Source organism: Bidens hawaiensis, unplaced genomic scaffold (genome assembly GCF_021521415.1).
Source record: "Bidens hawaiensis isolate Kalapana, Puna unplaced genomic scaffold, B.hawaiensis_p1.1 tig00003983_1, whole genome shotgun sequence".
Lineage (NCBI taxonomy): Eukaryota > Viridiplantae > Streptophyta > Magnoliopsida > Asterales > Asteraceae > Bidens > Bidens hawaiensis.
The window spans coordinates 304,274-322,639 of NW_027491231.1; the positions used below are offsets into that span (position 1 = coordinate 304,274).

The following is an 18,366-nucleotide window of genomic DNA, read 5'->3' on the forward strand; positions in this document are numbered from 1 at the left end:
ACACTAAAAAAAGTATGAATGGGTCACTAAAACTTTTTTGAATGGGTCGCTAAATTATTTTGGGATGGGTCACTTGGGTCTTTGGACCTAATATATTACAAATTTATAAAGGAAACTATGAACTTGAGTGGATGCAAACGCTCCCCCTGACTGAACACCGGATCCGCCCCTGACGACACTTGTATAACATATTATTAAAAAAATTAACATATTAAAAATAAAAAAAAATTATGGTGCTGGCCAGCAACAATTTTTTTTTTATTTTTTTATAAAATTAATTAAAAACAATAAAACGTTGTTCATTCTCATATATTACATCTTTGTAATTCATTGTTTTACTTAACTCTCAATTCTTTCTGTTAAACATGCTCATGATTGGGGATATGGATAAAGGCATTGGTCAACATTTTGCCTAGAGACACTTGAGCCGGTGTGGTGAGGTGCAACAATTCTGGTTCCTGCACGCTCAGGCCCATAGCATCGACGGTCCTTAAATTCACAAGATTTTGTTTTTAATTGAGCTTCTCTCACCATATCTGTGTACGGTCCTGATCTAGACGCCAATGCCACCTACAATTTTAAAAAAAAAATCAATCATTTTTTGAATTAGTTAATAAAGGTATTACAAAAGTTGACCAACAATAATTGGTCTGATCAATGATCATGGTATGTTCTGTAATGTCTTCGGCAATCTTTCCGAAGGTTGAGCTGGGAACTAGATCAGACTTCAAATTGTTTTATTCTTTCAACAAATATGTCTTTACCGGTTTAATTATTACTTTAGAGTTTAAACTCCATATTCTGTTCTTTTACAGATAACGTAGTCTTATATTTTATTTCAAATTAAGTACATACTTTTATATTTAAACCTTAAAATATTTTTAACATGCCTTCTGAATGTGAACTGTAAAAGAACAGTTTACCTGAACTATAAGAAGAAGTGGGAAATGAAAATCAGTCCTCACATCAACAAATAACCGTTGCAATCTCTCCTTATATGCCTTTGCATCTTCAAGAGTCAATGTATCACTCTCCCCTTGATACCACAAAAAACCTCTAATAACACCTCCACCGCACAACACCGCAGTTGCCCGCCGCATCATCTGGCTGTAAAGCTCCCCACCACGAGCCCACTCACTAACATTAGTCCCACCAATAGCACATGGAATCAACCCCACCACCCCAAACCTCGAATCTTTTCTCAACAATGAGTTTGCAAAGGCTAACCCGGGACCGGCGCCACACACTTTTGCGACATCAATGTCCCGGTGGATGGGCTCCTCCGCCTCCACCCAGCTGAGGTTAGCAGTGAGGCGGAGGATGAAAGGGTTTGAGGAAGATTCTAGGGGGGGCGTAGCCGTCCTAGGTGAGATTTACAACCCCACCTCGGCCAGACATGTTGCTTTGGCCGGCCATGATGAAAATGCTCTTGGTGGTGGTAGCATTAACAATGTTGATGGTGGTGGAGATTACTAGATAGGTGTAGGAGATGAGTAAACGGAATTTTTTAATGTTCTTGAATATTGAATAGTGAAAGTGTTGGGCCTACTTAATTGGTTTGTACTTAGTTTGTTTGGGTTACGTATGTAAACCGAGATTCTTATGGATTTCGGTGGGCTTTTAGTCATTGTTGGGCTTGCGTGTTCAGTACCCTATATATAGAATGCATTGTATAGTATTCTAGGTTGTTCATTCACTAGTAAGTTGGCCGGCTAAGGTTGTTCTAGACGTGGTTGTAATCATAGTGCTTAAGCACCCGACGTATAATAATACGTGTGTTTTGAAACAATTCATCGTGTTCTTCGTGTTCATATCCTTGTTCTTGTATTGTCTGCTGTTGGATTTCCGCACCAACAGTTAGATACATTGATATCATAATTGAAAGATTCGTCTAAAAACTTACAAAAAGATTAGTTAATCAATAAACACAAAATGTGTATCTTAATTACAAGTAGATTTTTCTTTCATGAGGGTTGTTGCTGCACACAATTTTTTATAAAGTTTTTGGAATGCCTTAAAATAATTTGATTCATTGGAGTGGTTGTCTTTTCAAGATAATAAAGGACAAATATTATTTATGGATTCATGACTAAGTTAGGGTTTTTTTGTTTTTTTCTTGAAAAAAATGGATATATTTGACAAAAATAAATTGTTTATGGGTTTGGTTGGATGTGTCATAATGTGCTACATTAAATTAGTCAATTGGTTAAACTGAGCCGTCACACTCAACTTAATGTTGTCCTCTCTGAAAATTCAGATATCCTAAATTTTTTATAGTATAAGATTCTAAATGTTCCAGAAATTACATACGGATTAAGGGTGTAATTAAGGTAAATGCACCACATGATGCATGTCTTAAAAAATCCTCGTTGGAGGAATTGTTTTTACTGAAGGAAGAGAATGAAGCCTTTGGATTATGCTCGGCGATTTTAACCGTGTTTGGAATCTAAAGAAAGGAAGAACTCAGAGTTTTGTTTCTCTAGTGCAAAGGAGTTTAATGAGTTTATAACGTTGGTTGGGATATATATATATATATATATATAGGGTAAGATCGTAAAAGAACTTTTTTGAAATTGAGAACTTTGAGAACCATTTTGGTTCAAATATTAAATATTAAGGGTTTCAAAAAACAATGGTATTTTTGTAATTATAAAAACATGGAGGGGCAATTACGTTTTTTTGAGATTTATGTCTTACAACCCGTAAACATAGGGTTTTGAAAATCAAAATGTAATCCTTCTCTCAACCATATGAACGATTCATCGTCGTCGCACCACCGATCTCCGTCACATCACCGATCTCTGTCACACCACCGATCTCCATGCACCGTTGAATGCACCACTGTTCTGCACTTTGCTTGCACCTTCACGTTGTTCTCTTCTCCGCAGCACCACTGATTTAGGGTTTCGTTGCTGGTTAGTCTCGTCTTCAGTCATTGATTTATAAAATTTAAGATGTTATGGCTGTTGATTATTACATAACTTGATTGATTTGATTTTAAGAATTCTTCATTTGTGACAAATTGCCAATGATGAGCTAACTTAGGGTTAATTATGACTCTCATACTGTAACAGATTGCATAATTTAAGTTTGAGTGAGATTTTAGACAATATATTGATTTGAAAATATTGAACAAAGATGGTTCATAACAAGGTGGAATATATACATATGTGTATCTAGGTTTTGAAACTTGAATAATAGTTAGTTTAAGTGAACTATGTATACATATATGCATGTTTATAAATGTTCTAATAAGTAGCTAGTTGTTCAAACTTGTGTACTAATTAATTGTTAGGTGAACTTTACATATATCATTGTTCATAACCTAATAGAAAGTAATATACCGATTTGTTGAATAAATGATTACTTATAAACATGATATTAAAAAATACATATGTGTATATATGTTTTTAAGCATGTGTAACATTTAGTATAGTTAGTTATCCAACAAGTTGTACACATATGAAGATATATGATGTAACTTTATATACATATATGTCTAATATAAAGTATATTGTTGTTTATATGCATAAGTACATATATGATTTGATACACACATGGATGTCTATACGTATATGTAAAATAATATTATATGTATGTGTATAGAAATATACATTCACTACTAATTATATAGGTATGAAAAGTGAAAAGATAACAGTTAAATGAGCATATAGATACTCTAACATAATCAACAACCCCATTCAAGTTCAAGACTTTGCAGGTATGGCTATATATATATATATATATATATATATATATATATATATATATATATATATATATATATATATATATATATATGGTTAAAAGTTATTGAAGTTTTGTTTGGTAATTGTAGCGTGTTAATGTTATTATATATGTTGTGTATAGTGGGTAATATCTTGCTTAGTATATATATATATATATATACATATATATATATATATATGTATAATACTAATTTGAGGCCCGTGTATTACACGGATAATTGATGAAAATTTTAAACTTTAACCATTAAGTAAAAAACAGTTAACAAAATTATCATATATTTTATATAGTTACAATTTACATTAAAATTATAGAAATTACACAACTAAGATTACATATGTTCCAAATAAATAAAACATTTCTTGTACACTACATTTGTGATTTGTGATTGTATTGGTTGATATACATTGTTTATCACAGATCAAAATCTTTAGTCCATGCATGCTTGTAAATCTTGATAATGTAACATATAGGTATGCTTATTACTCTTGATATAACCACATATAGTTTTCGGTGTGACAAATAAGATTCTTCAAGTATATACCAACCCTAGATAAATGATAACATATCCATGAAACTAACAAAAAAAATATTCATACACGTAAATATCATAACTTTTAATCAGTTAATATAATGTCATTTAAGATCATATGCTCATGTTTATCCCAAAAATATGATTATCCAAAAAACCAGATTACCTTAACTTTGATGGTATAGTCATCCTTATAATCTTAGAATTTGAAATTGATTGATCATGATAAATTTGGTGTCATTAATATTCTATGTATGACAAATTTTTTACTTGATTTTATATTTTAGAACAAACAATTGTATAATCAAGCAACATATAAAACTGGAAATTAAAACATAACATAATAATTTTTTCTTTTCATATTAGTGGAAAACGACTAAGACATACTGGCCTTAAAGTCATGTTCAAATAACAGTGAGTATTCTGAGTTAACAGAATATTAGAAGATTTAAAGTTGCATAAAGTGAATGTATTGATTCTTATTTATAATAGTTGAAAATATTAGATAAGGAATAGTTAACTTTTGAATAAAAATCCTGTGTTATTAGTTAATATTATGTGAATTGTTGGAATATTTTATTAATCGATATATATATATATATATATATATATATATATATATATATATTTGAACAACTTATAGGAAAAAAAGCAAAGATTTCGGATTTTTATGGAAGCATGTCTAATGACTTTTAACCTATTTAACTATTTTTTTTAATTAATGTGAATATATGTTTTTGAAGCATTTTTGTCTGAATTATAAAAGAAAATATTGAAATCTATATATTGATATTCTTATTGCTAAAACCCTTTATACTACATAAAAAGGTCATATAAATAAATGACATATACTCATATAGTAAATCGGTATACATATGGGATTATTATTATGATATTCAACTTCAATAATTTAATACTAAACACCAAGATATATATATAATATGTATTCTCTATGTTTGAAATATTTATACTAGATGTTTGTAGAAAATTAAGAAAATACACATTTTTCTGAGTTCAAATGCATATAAGAAAATTTTAAATCCATATTTGAAACCAATCTTATATAAAAAAATTATGCACTTTTGCTCAAATCCTAGTTTAAAAATAATTTATAGTTTACCAAAAAATCCAAAATTTTCAACAATGATGCACATTTATTTTTTTTAATTTGCAATTGCATGTGACTTTAAAATTTTATTCTAACAAACCTACAACTTCAATTTTAATATTCCCTATTTTCTTATTTTACCATTAGTGTTAATGAATGAATAAATTAATATTTACATTTAATAAAAACAAACATGAATTTATATATTGAAATGGCTTAGGGCTTAAAATATAAGGACCGTATATTAAAATAAGTTATAAAAAATGTGAGGAGAGCTATGAGATTGACAGTGACAAATATAGGTAGTCATTTATTAGAATTGATAGATATTGGTATTAGGTATGTATATATCTTGTCTGGGGTATATGTTGATGTTATTACATATGCGTATGGCTAGTAATACTTCTATTTAGTACACATGTGCATAATAGGTTAATGTTACATTATGTGTGGATTTTGTTTATGGTACATGTATGTATAATAAGTAGCAGTTATAAAATGTAAATTAAAAAACTGATTGTATATATGTGTATAGGGATGCTTTATTTTTTAGATTGTCTGTGTCAAATGTATGTGTATAAGGAGTAATAGATCTCTTTGTACACATGTGTATAATACTTGAAAGAATATGTATATATGTGTATAATGATTTAGTGTTTTGTTACTTGCAGTTTGTGTATGAAGTACATATCTGCAGAATGGGTAGGTTTATGTAACTAAATGTGTTTCTACATATGTGTAAAATTAGATAGTGTTTCGGTAGATGTAGCTTGTGTAAGTATTCATATGTTTATAATGGTAGGTTTTATAATCTTGAAATTGTTTGTACATATATGTATAATTTGCAACTTTCTACCACTTGCAACTTTTGTATCTAGATAGTACTACAATGTAAAGAAACATCTACTTGGTAATGATGGTAAAAATTTTGAGATAATGTAAAAATTTTAACATGGATTATGCAATTATTATTCAAATATGTTTAATAATAAAACGTGTTAAACTATGTTGGGTCAACTTTGCCTTCTAATTGTGATTATACACATATGTATAGTTAGTGTAAGTTCATCTCTATTCATACGTGTATTGACTTGTTTTATATCACTTAATTAAATATGATCACCTAATGTGTTTAATTTAAATAGGTGTATAATATTTGGGTTTTAAATGAATTTTGCAGGAAACCTTCACACGAAAGCACTTATAGGGCTCAATGCATGTACTTTGGAAGAAGTATGCAGCTATCCTACTGTTTTCTATATCAAACTTTCACTTCACATGCACTTTAAGGAAGTAAAAGAGTTGCAAGAGAATAAGAAGATATAATTGTTAAAGAAAATGAAACTTAGGTTATAGATTTATATTACTAATGAACTGTTTTACTTGTGTTTTGACTTATTATCATGTTGGAACTGTTTACTGATAAATGTTTTGTTGTAATCTTATTGTGTACATATAGGCAAAATGTTAATAATAAATTGTTACCAAATGTATAGTTAGCTAAATATACATATATGCATAATTAGTAGTGAAATATTAGTTAATACACATTAAGGGATAAATTTTCTAAACATACAAATCTATAAATTCTAGACAATGAAACATATAATTAGTAGTGAAATATTAGTCAATACACATTAATGAATAAATTTCCTCGTAGAAATCTATAAATTCTAGACAACAAAACATATATGCATAGTTAGTCTATGTTCATCTTTGTACACACATGCATTGATAACTTGTTTCGCGTTACTTATTTAAGTAAGATCACTTAATTTGTTGAATTAGAATGTATGTATAATATTTGGTTTTTAAATGAAATTTGCAGGAAACCTACATACGAAGTAGTTACGGGACGCAGTGCATGCACTTAGGAAGAAATATGCAGTTGTTGTACTGTTATCTGAATTGAGCATCAAATGTGACAGAGTTTTTAAGGAAACAAATGAGTTGGAAGAGAATAAGAAGAAATATTGTTAAAGAAAATGAAACTTGTAACATCCCAAATTTCTATGAATAATATTAAAATATTATTTATGTTGGAAGAATTAATTTTAGTTAATAGAAATATAATAATAATAATAATAATATAATAATAAGGATAAAAGTATGGTAGGCTAAAATAGATGGAATTAGATTAATTCATGGACTTAAGATGAAGATGGGCCTAAGGTCCATGAGCTTAAATACTCCTTAAACCCTAATCCTTTCCATCTCCACCCATTCTACACAATAGCCTACACTATAAAAAACACACACTTAAGCCAAACACTCTCTACACTATTCAATTCTACGATCCAAGACCAACCGAAGGTAAGAATCTTGTTATCACAACTGACCCAACATTATGGAACCCGACAACGCAGTCCCTGGGGGACGAATGAGTTGTTTGGATCTTGATCTAGTTTTTATCGGATGTTTAATCCATCAAAACGAGCTTAAGGGTCACCTTAACTTGGATCTGGACCACCCAAAGCTACCTGGACCATAAACGATCAAAATCCAGTTAACCATGGGGGTTAACGGTGACTGACGATGTCGAAATTGGTGAAAAACCCTAAAAACGCATTAAAGAGGGGGTAGACCTGCACATAACCGGCGAATATGCGCCTATGGGATAAGCGAAGAGCGGGTAACATGTATACTACGTATAAGTATAACACTTATACGACGTATATGTGAACACTTATACAACGTTTATGTATACGCATATACGGAGGATAAGTGATCCTAACTTATACGGCGGATATGTTGGCACTTATATGTGGGAAACATATACGGGGGTTTAAACTTTAGTTTTCTGATGAGGTTTTTAGTAAAGGCTTATTAATGCAAATATAACTTTACCAAGAGGACCTGTCAGCTTACCCCCGGCCAGGGGCTCTGCCCCTTGAACCCTGCTAGGGGCTGCCACCCCTAGAACCTCGCTGCCAGTGGCGCTTCCCCTGACCCCCGTTAGCTAGGGGTTTCATTAAAATTAAAATAAGATATAATTATGAGTAGTTAGGTGACGCTTCTTAATTCCTACACCGTTAGTAGTGCCCAACCAAGAAGAGGTGTGCCCATAAACTCATAAAGAAGCAGGACACATGTGAGTTTCTAGCCCCATTCCAGTGTTACGTTTTCGAGGCTGTGTGGATACTCAAAGTGATTTGTTAATACACTTACCACTTAGGTAAGTGTATGCTATGTGAACGTGTATGAAAGATATATGTATGAGGTTAACAATATTTATAAAAGTATATAATATAATGTATATGTAGAGAAATGTATGTATGGTTATATGGAAATAAGAGACCAGATCTTAATAATATCTGAGATAGAAGGGACCAGATACTAATAATATCTGAGATAGAAGAGACCATACCCTAATAATATTGAGGATGACATATGGTATTGACTGATTGAATGGTATCTAAAGAATTAAGATATGATGTTTTATTTGTGATGTTTTAAGTAAGACAATTTGGATGTTTTAAACAAGAATGTTATGATTTTGTAATATATGGTTGAAGTTTTATATTCCTTGAAAAGTTTTAATTCATTCTGATATTTAGAACTATGTTTATGAGTATATCTAACGTCCCATGTAGGGCACCGGGAATGGGGCCTTACAGGTTGATATCAGAACTTAAGTTCTAGAGAAATAAGTGTAAATACGTAATAGTCGTATAGATATAATCAATATTGATTATCGGAATAGATCTAATACATTAGGATCTAGTTTATGATATGATTATACTTAGGTATATATATGTATTAGTAATTGTAATATGTATATTAGTAATATGTTAAGGAAGAATTGAGCGAGAGACTATTCAAGTAGAGGTTCGATATAATTAATCTCAAAACTTAAATTATGTGGGTATGAACAACCCTTATATAGACGATGGAGACCAATTCGTTACACATCCCGTAACGAATTGGCTCCAGTTCATTAACTTACAAGACTCAAAAGGAAAGCATAACGAATCAGTGATTCGTTATGCGCCCATTCATCAACCTTCCATGACGAATGGGAACATACATAACAAATTACAGTCCATTCTTTAAACACCCTTAACGAATTAGCCTATACATTAATAACTTAATTTCCATAAATACCCTTAACATTAAAATAGTAATAAATTACAAACTATAATTTACAAAGACTCGAGACGACAAAACTGTGCACTAACAAACACCCCCTCGTCTTGAGCTCTTTGTCTTTAAATTACTTGAAGCTCTTTGTCTGCCAATCACGACAACTATGAATCCCGAACTCGTGACATACACGTACGACACGTTGGAACTACATAGCTCGGTTGTAGTCTTCCTGGCGCTCTATCAAAATCTTGTTCACGAACAACACACCATTGTCTGTTTCAGATAAATTAACGAGCCACATTGGGTCGATAACTCTAATAAAAGTGGTTTTCAAGCCTTTACCCAGAACAATGACGGCCTCACCGGTACGATTGTCATAGTATCAACGATTAAACGTTAGGTGAAGACCCTATGGGAATGTCTTCACCGGTATGTACTTTATCGTCTTCGGTGGTTTTACTTTAAGCACGAGCTTCCTCCAACCCGTTCGTGGATCAATCTCGTCAATACGTTTACGGAAAGTAATCTGTGGCTTAAATAATTTAAAACCACGGTTTACCTCGAAAAGGAAATGTTGGTGAAACCATTCTGCTTTACGATTTCCACTGTGATTAATGAAAGGTCGACTCGCGAGGGTACGAACATCCCAACACGGTAATGAGAGAACGTCAGTGATGTTTTGATAATACTGAACACCGTTCTCCCATTTGACGATATAGACCATTAACTCATAATCATAAAGCTAGGAGACGATATCACCTTTCACAGTCGACACGGATTTGAAGGTTGTCTTCTCATTAGCTTTAGCACGTGCGATAGATTCCAGCTTCTATTATTCGTTCACATTCCCGTACGCCTCGATAATTTTACGTGCCCGTTTGCATCAGTAATTGAACCAACCCAGAATATTAGCCTCAGTCGGATCAGCATCACATTCCGACATCTTGGCTTTATTATTCGAAATCTTCTCCAAATGATCTTCAGCAGCTTTGACATTTTCTTCAGTAAAGGTAGGAATACCCTGATCAAATTCGGATCGTTGATAAAGATCGGGATATTCCTCTGTTGTCACATCTTCAATCTCGATCTCCTCATCTTCATAAATAAACGACGTATTCATATGAGAAAACGTCGAATCCTGTAAGACCTCCTCGTCGTTTACTACCTCCACATCATCCTCGACTTCCAAAGCACCGAGTTCTTCATCGTTCAGTCCCAAAAATAAAGCAATCTATTCATGTGTTAGAGATTGATCGATGAAATGACCTTCTATTTCATCAAGGTTGGCAGAACTCATCACGATGCCCTTCTTGTAATCCATAAACAGGATGGTGTTGGCTTTGACCGACTCAATTTGTCTATCATTGCCTCCACCTGCGCTCGTACTAGCACCGGAGGATGAGCCGTGAGCTTGTTTCGACTCACTACCTCCAGCGCCTGAGACGTCAGGATCATCATCGTCGTTGTTCAGCTTCTTTAATTGATCATCTTTGCACATGAGCTAAAGAATGAGATCTTCCTGTTCTTTGATCTTCGCCCCCTAAGCCGTGACAATATCACGAAGCTCATTTGTCTCTTTTTGGCAATAAGAGACAAGTCCCATCATACGCCTTTGATTAATTAACATTTGCTTTTGAGCTTGACGATTGGCCGCCATTTGATTCTCATATAGATGAATCAAACTAAAGAGCATGTTCATTTAATTTTCCCGGGGCGAAGCATGAAAATATTGAGGTACTGGCTGCAGAGGACCTTGAGGACGACTTATTCTTATAAACGAGACGTCCGTAGGAAGAGTCGGCATCATGGTCGGTGTTGGAGGAACCACCGAAGTAGCAGCAGTAGGCCTTGGTATTGAAGATAAAACAGACTGAGGAATCATATGAAGCCTAGGATCTGACGTAAGCGTAGTCGTCAATGTAAGTTTCGGGGTGCTAGTAGTAAGCGGCATCGACGGGCTTTGAAGATCGGACGACCAAGACCCACGTGGACCTATTTCCACCCCAGATCCATGAACCACACGACGCTTGGGCGGTTGATCAGACGCTAGTTCCTTGCCCTTACGTTTTCATTGTGCAGCAGACGAACTTGCCGCCACAACGCCAACACGTCATTGGTCACCTCCCTGACCACCATCACCACTATCATCTCCATCATCACCACCTTCGTTCTCACCTGGACCCTCTTCACGTTCGGAATCCGAATCATTGTGGATCCAATGATTATTAGAAGGACATACATACGTTGGATTCGAGATATGACCAATCATACATTTGGTCCTCGGCGTCTCCTGCATATAAGACTTCATCCTTTTGACAGTATCAACAGCCATATGCTCGAGCTTCAACACATCAGGTCGTAGCGTCAGATCAATCTCCAAATCAGGAATAAGATCCTAAATGATTAGCTGAATAAACCGTAATACTACCTCAATTCAATACCAAATTGTCCAAATCGTAGCTCAAACTGCTCGTAAGCAACTCCCGAACTCAATTACACTAATCCCGTATCCGGTAATCGATCAACCAAACACTAATTACCAAAATTCATTCCCTTGTTCTGTACACTTACAGATCCGGTCCAAACTCAATCCAAACAACCTCAATTTCCAATCCAATTTCACACACACTTCCCTCAAACCTTACCAAACACAATTCGAACCAAAATCAATCCATAATTAACACTATAAACTGTTAATTCAACCAAATTCAACTAATACTTAATGAAACCAACAAGTAATCAAATAAACATCAATTACTGATCTAATAACACCTAATTAAGAGCAATCTAACACCTGAGAGCTCTGATACCACTTGTAAATATGTAATAGTCGTATATATCTAATCAATATTGATTATCGAAAGTTTATGATATACTTATAATTAGGTATATATATGTATTATTAATTGTAATATGTATATTAGTAATATGTTAAGGAAGAATTGATCGAGAGTGTATTCAGGCAGAGGTTCGATATAATTAATCTCAAAACTTAAATTATGTGGGTATGAAAAACCCTTATATAGACGATGAAGACTAATTTGTTACACATCCCGTAACGAATTGGCTCTAGTTCGTTAACTTAAAAGACTCAAAAGGAAAGCATAAAGAATCAGTGATTCATTATGCCCCCATTCGTCAACATTCCATGATGAATGGGAACATACATAATGAATTACAGTTCATTCGTGAAACATCCTTAACGAATGGACCTTACATATAACGAACTGGCTAATTCGTTAAACACCCTTAACGGATTAGCCTATACATTAACGAACTAACTAAATTACCATAAATACCCTTAACATTAAAATAGTAATAAAATACAAACGATAATTTACAAAGACTTGAGATGACAAAACCGTGCACTAACAATAACCAACCTACCTACTTAGACTCGAACAGAGAATGAGACTTAAAGAAGAAAAGAAAGAAGATGTCAGTTCAAGAAATCCATGTGTCGCTCAAGAAAGCTCGAGAACTATAAAGTATAAATAGTTGCTTGAGTGATGACTTCTGTGCTTTCTTATAGAATACGAATGGCTGGAGCAAGGTCAAGGAGGTCATTAGGGACTTCGTGGTAGGACACGTATGATCCAAAAACCTTTTGAAGAACTAGTTACTAACATGAGAGAAGAATGAAGTGCAACTAAGCGAGACGAAGGGTATAAACTTGATTCCACTGTTCAAGCTGCCATTACTCAAGCTGTAGCTGTAACAATGAAGAACTTGCAACAAGATAAGTTTCTGAAAGCCATGCAAGGACCGCTTAGAAGACAGGGGAGAGTAATAAGAATGACGGTGAGACTAAGAAGGAAGAATCAAGTGAAGTTCGGTATGTGAAAGTTGGTGAAGGGAAGATGGGCCGAGGTGGGTGCAACTACAAGTCATTCAAAGGCCGTGACCCGCCATAGCTGACGGGTTTAGGAGATGCAATCGCTACTCTCCAGTGGATAACCTCTATGAAAAAGTTTATCAGAATTAGCGAGTGTCATCCCGATCAAGCGGTGGGTTATGTTACCCAGTCGTTTGGTGATGAGGCCATGTTCTGGTGGGAAATTGTGGAGCAAAGGAAGACCCCTGAGGAGATTAAGGTGACGAGATGGGATGATTTGAGTGAAATGGTTATAAAGCGATTTTGTGGTGATGCTGAGGGTAAACGGACTGAGATAAGGTTTTTGAATATGAAGGCGGGAAAGATGACACACTGTGAATACACTACTGAGTTCAATTGTATGTCCAGATTGGTGCCTGATATGGTGAGTTTTGAGACCAAGAGGATGAAGTGCAACTTGAGGAGACTTCCACATAACGTCCGTACACTGGTTATGGCAAGTATACCTGCAACTTTTGATTTTGCTATTGAACTCGCATAAATGGTTTATGATGACTTAACTATGGATGATGTGGAAGTAGAAGAGAAGAAGGAGAAGAAATTGTTTGCTCCTGCTAAAAGACCCACTACTCAGATCTGGAACCCCAAGGGCAAGCAACAAAAGGTGTGGGAGAAGAAGTCATGTAAGACTTGTGGTAAGATGCACAGTGGTGAGTGTAGATGGAGTAATGTTACAGACGTCTGTTACAAGTGTGGTAAAGCTCATGGTGGTGAGTGTAGGCTTGGGTCAAATGCTTGTTACAAGTGCGGGAAAGTGGGGCATTATGCTCCAGATTGCACTACAAAGCCCGCATGGTACAAGTGAGGTAAGACGGGTCATATGGCTTGGGAGTGCATTGATGGTGAAGCTGGAGGAAGTGGAAGGAGAGATGCTGAGAAAACTAGGCCAAAGAGTAGGGCCTTCATGCTGACTCAGGAACGTGCCAAGCAGATCCCTGATCTTGTGGCAAGTACGTTTTTAGTAAACGGTGTTTCTACTTCTGTATTGTTTGTCTCAGGTGCAAATAGAAATTTTGTAGCTATGACATCTAGTAAATTAGAAAAAGTAGAATGTTGTTGTGTGCCTGAAACTTTTAAAGCCGAAACCGCAAGCGAAACCTCGGTTAGGATAATGAGAATGGTTATGAATTGTAAGATAGAGTTAGAGGGAAGGGAGTTCCATGTTACCCTGTATGTGATGACCTTAGGAGGATTCGATGTAGTGTTGGGCATGGACTGGCTTTCTGAGTTTGAGGCTCTGATAATGTGTATGATTAGAATGATAAGGCGAGGGTGCAATGCCTACCTGGCGTATGTTGTCATAGACACGACCGAGATGAAAGAAATGAAAAATTTTCATGTGGTGCGCGACTATCTAGAAGTGTTACCCAAGGACCTCCCAGGTTCCTGCCGGAATGAGAGGTAGAATGTCAGATAGACTAAGTTCCAGGAGTACAACCCTTCATGAAAGCACCATACCGTCTAGCACCATCCGAGATGAATACTCTGATGTCCCAACTGCAAGATCTCCTTGATAAGGGCTTCATGAGACAGAGTGTTTCCACGTGGGGTGCACCTGTGTTATTTTTTAAGAAGAAAGATGGAAGCATGAGGATGTGTATAGACTATCGTGAGTTGAATAAGCTTATGGTAAAGAATATATATCCGTTGCCATGGATTAATGATTTGCTTGATCAACTACAAGGTGCGAGTTGGTTTTCTCGAATAGACCTTAGAGTAGGCTATCACCAGTTAAAAGTGAAAGAGGCTGACATCCCTAGAACAACGTTTCGGATGTGGTATGGACACTACGAGTTCCTCCTGATGTCGTTCGGTCTAACGAATGCCCCCCATCATTTATGAACTTGATGAATAGGGTATGTAGGCCAATGTTAGACAAGTCAGTTATCGTTTTCATTGATGATATATTGATTTCTTTAAAGAGAGAATCTAACCATGCTGGACATCTAAGAGAAGTATTGTAGGTTTTGAAGGAAGAGAAGTTGTGCGCTAAGTTTTCAAAATGTGCATTATGATTGCGTGAGGTATAGTTTCTAGGTAACGTGATCAATCCTAAAGAGATTACTGTGGATCTAACTAAGTTTGAGGCGATAATGAATTGGAAGACTCCGCAAATCCCTACTGATATACGCATCTTCTTAGGGTTGGCCGACTATTATAGGAGATTCATTAAAGGCTTTTCCAAGATAGCCGCACTGTTGACCGGTATGACCCGAAAGACTATTGTATTCAATTGGGGTAAATACCAGGAGGATGCTTTTGAGGAATTGAAGAAAAGACTCACACAAGCTCCCATCCTTGCCCCACCTGATGGTGAAGAGGAATTGGTTGTTTGTACTGATGCTTCGAATCGTGGGTTAGGTTGCGTGTTAATGCAACGAGAAAAAGTGATAGGTTATATGTCCAGATAACTGAAGGTTCATGAAAGTACATATACCCAACGCATGAGTTAGAGCTAGCAGCAACAGTGCATGCCCTCAAGATCTGGAGACATTATCCGTTTGATACTAAGTGTGCTATTTATACGGATCATGAAAGTTTAAAGTACTTTTTCGAGCAGTTAAACTTGAACATGAGGTAGAGATGATGGTAAGAGTTGATATAGGACTATGATTGTGATATCAAGTACCATCCTAGTAAGCTTATTGTGGTCGCTGACATGCTAAGCCATACGAATGAAGAAATCATTGCAACAGTGAAGTCTTATATGTTAATCATTAACTCAGACCTATTCGAAGAGATAATCAAGGCACAATTAGAGGTGCTTATAGATGAAGGATTAATGAAGAAAGAAAGAATCTTAAAAAAACAAGATGAGCTAATGGATAAAACTCATGGTATGAAGACTAGATTTGACCGTATGTGGATTCCACGACATGGAAATCTCAGAGGTCGAGTGTTAGATGACGCTCACAAGTCGAGATATTTGATTCATCCGGGATCCACCAAGATATATCAGGATCTGAAGAGAGATTAGTGGTGGCCGGGTATGAAGAATGATGTAGTTGATTATGTCAGTAAGTGCTTAACTTTCTTGCATGTCAAAGAAGAACACCAGAAACCTTATGGAAAGATGCAGCCATTGTAGCTAATCAGAATGGAAATGGGAACACATCACCATGGAATTCATAACTAAGCTACCGCGTACAGCTAAACATCATGATACCATTTGTGTGGTAGTGGACTGTTTGACCAAGAGTGCTTACTTTCTGCCTATACGAGAAGCTGTCTCGTCAGAAATGTTAGCAAATGTGTTCATAAAAGAGGTTGTGGCTAAACATGAAGTGCCGTTGTCGATCGTATTTTATAGAGATATTTGATTAGAGATCTAACCGTCGGATCGGTCTCAAATTTTAACTGAGTGTTCATGGAATATAAATGAAGATTTCTACCGATCAGATCTTTGATCAAAGGTATGAAAGTCCGTTTTTTATCAGAAAAACCATAACAACAAAAATGGAGTTTTTCCGGCAACTGTTTTAGTTTTACGGCAAGTGTAGTGGGAGCCTCCGGCAGTGGAAGTGGCCAACGCTGGTAGGTCTCGGCGATACGGTTCCATGGCCGCTTGAATCACTGAATTCCAAGTTCGTCTGAGATGGTTTTGGTCTATTCGTGTGATTTTGAACATAAACCTAAAAGGTACGCTTTTGTTAAAAAGGTTTACTTTTTGTGTATGTATTTTCATGAAAATGGGTAGGATGATAGAACGGGCCATGATTATTGATAAGCTAATGAACATGATAGTAAACGGGTTATTTGGTTCGTTCCGGGTAAAACGAGTAGTGTTCGGTTCGTGAAAAGGACGAGTAAACGAAGTCGGATTTGCATGAACTTGGTAAAAATCATTTATCTCAGCTGACACAACATATTAGAACCCGACACCACAGCCCCTGGATGTCGAATGATCCGTTTGAATCTAGATCTAACTTTGTTCGGGTGTTTAATCAACCAAAAACGAGCTTAAAGGCAGCCTTAGCTCAGATCTGGACATCTCGAAGCTACCTAGGTCATAAACAATCAAACCTCGACCAACCATGGTAGTTAACAGCGGATTACAGCGCCATAATAGAAGAAAAACCTTAAAAACACGAAACGGGAAGCTGAACAGAACGTTACGGCGTATACGTGTATACGCCGTATAAGTTCAAGCAACGCATAAGTATAATGGGTTATATAAGATGAATATGCCATATAAGATGGATAAGCCATATAATTTTAAGCAACGTATAAGTCTGAGTAGCCGTATAGGTATAAGCAACGCATAAGTCTAAGCATTGTGTATGTTTGTGCAACCCGTATATGTATGAAGAATGTATGTATGTATGTGTGTGTGCTCGTATATGTATGTAACGTATATGTATGTAGTGCATATGTATGTGTACACCATATATGTGTATACCACGTATATGTATATAACGTGTATGTATGCATGTGTTTCGTATATGTATAGGTATGGCGTATACGTATAGACATATATGTAGGATTTACAAGCTGAAACCACTTATATGCTGGAAATACTTACACGCTATTGGGACTTATACTCTGGAAACAACTTACACGTTGACGATAACTTATACGCCATACTGGTCTTCAAAATAATCGAAAGATAAACAGCGTATACGTACGTAAACAATAGATATGAACTTATATGATGTATGAACTAAAGATAAGCAATTAACTAATAAGGAAAGGTAACGTTTTAAACGGTAAATAAAATATAATTAGGAGTAGTTAAGTAATGCTTGTTAATTGATACACAGTTAGCCGTGCACAGCTCAAGAAGGGCATTACCATAAATTCAGAGAGGAATCATTTACAGGTGAGTTTCTAGCCTAGTTTCCTTGTTATATTTTCGGGGCTGTGTGCATACTCGATGTGATAGTTAATACACTTACCTTTAGTGGTATGTTTATGCTAAATATGATTTATGTGATGTTATTTGACTTTAAGAATGAATGCTTGTCGGTAGGTGAACGATCTTCGGATATTGCACGTATT

At 35.3% G+C, this 18,366-nt stretch overlaps 1 pseudogene across 1 annotated transcript; it reads right to left on the reverse strand.

Moving 5' to 3' along the window:
* Positions 1-301: 301 nt before the first annotated feature.
* Positions 302-2,936, reverse strand: LOC143624837 (putative carbohydrate esterase At4g34215 pseudogene; annotated as a pseudogene). The gene is made up of 3 exons (XR_013152183.1): positions 2,811-2,936; positions 924-1,515; positions 302-570 (listed from the first exon to the last, which is right to left on the reverse strand). The product of XR_013152183.1 is annotated as a putative carbohydrate esterase At4g34215 pseudogene (transcript).
* Positions 2,937-18,366: the final 15,430 nt, after the last annotated feature.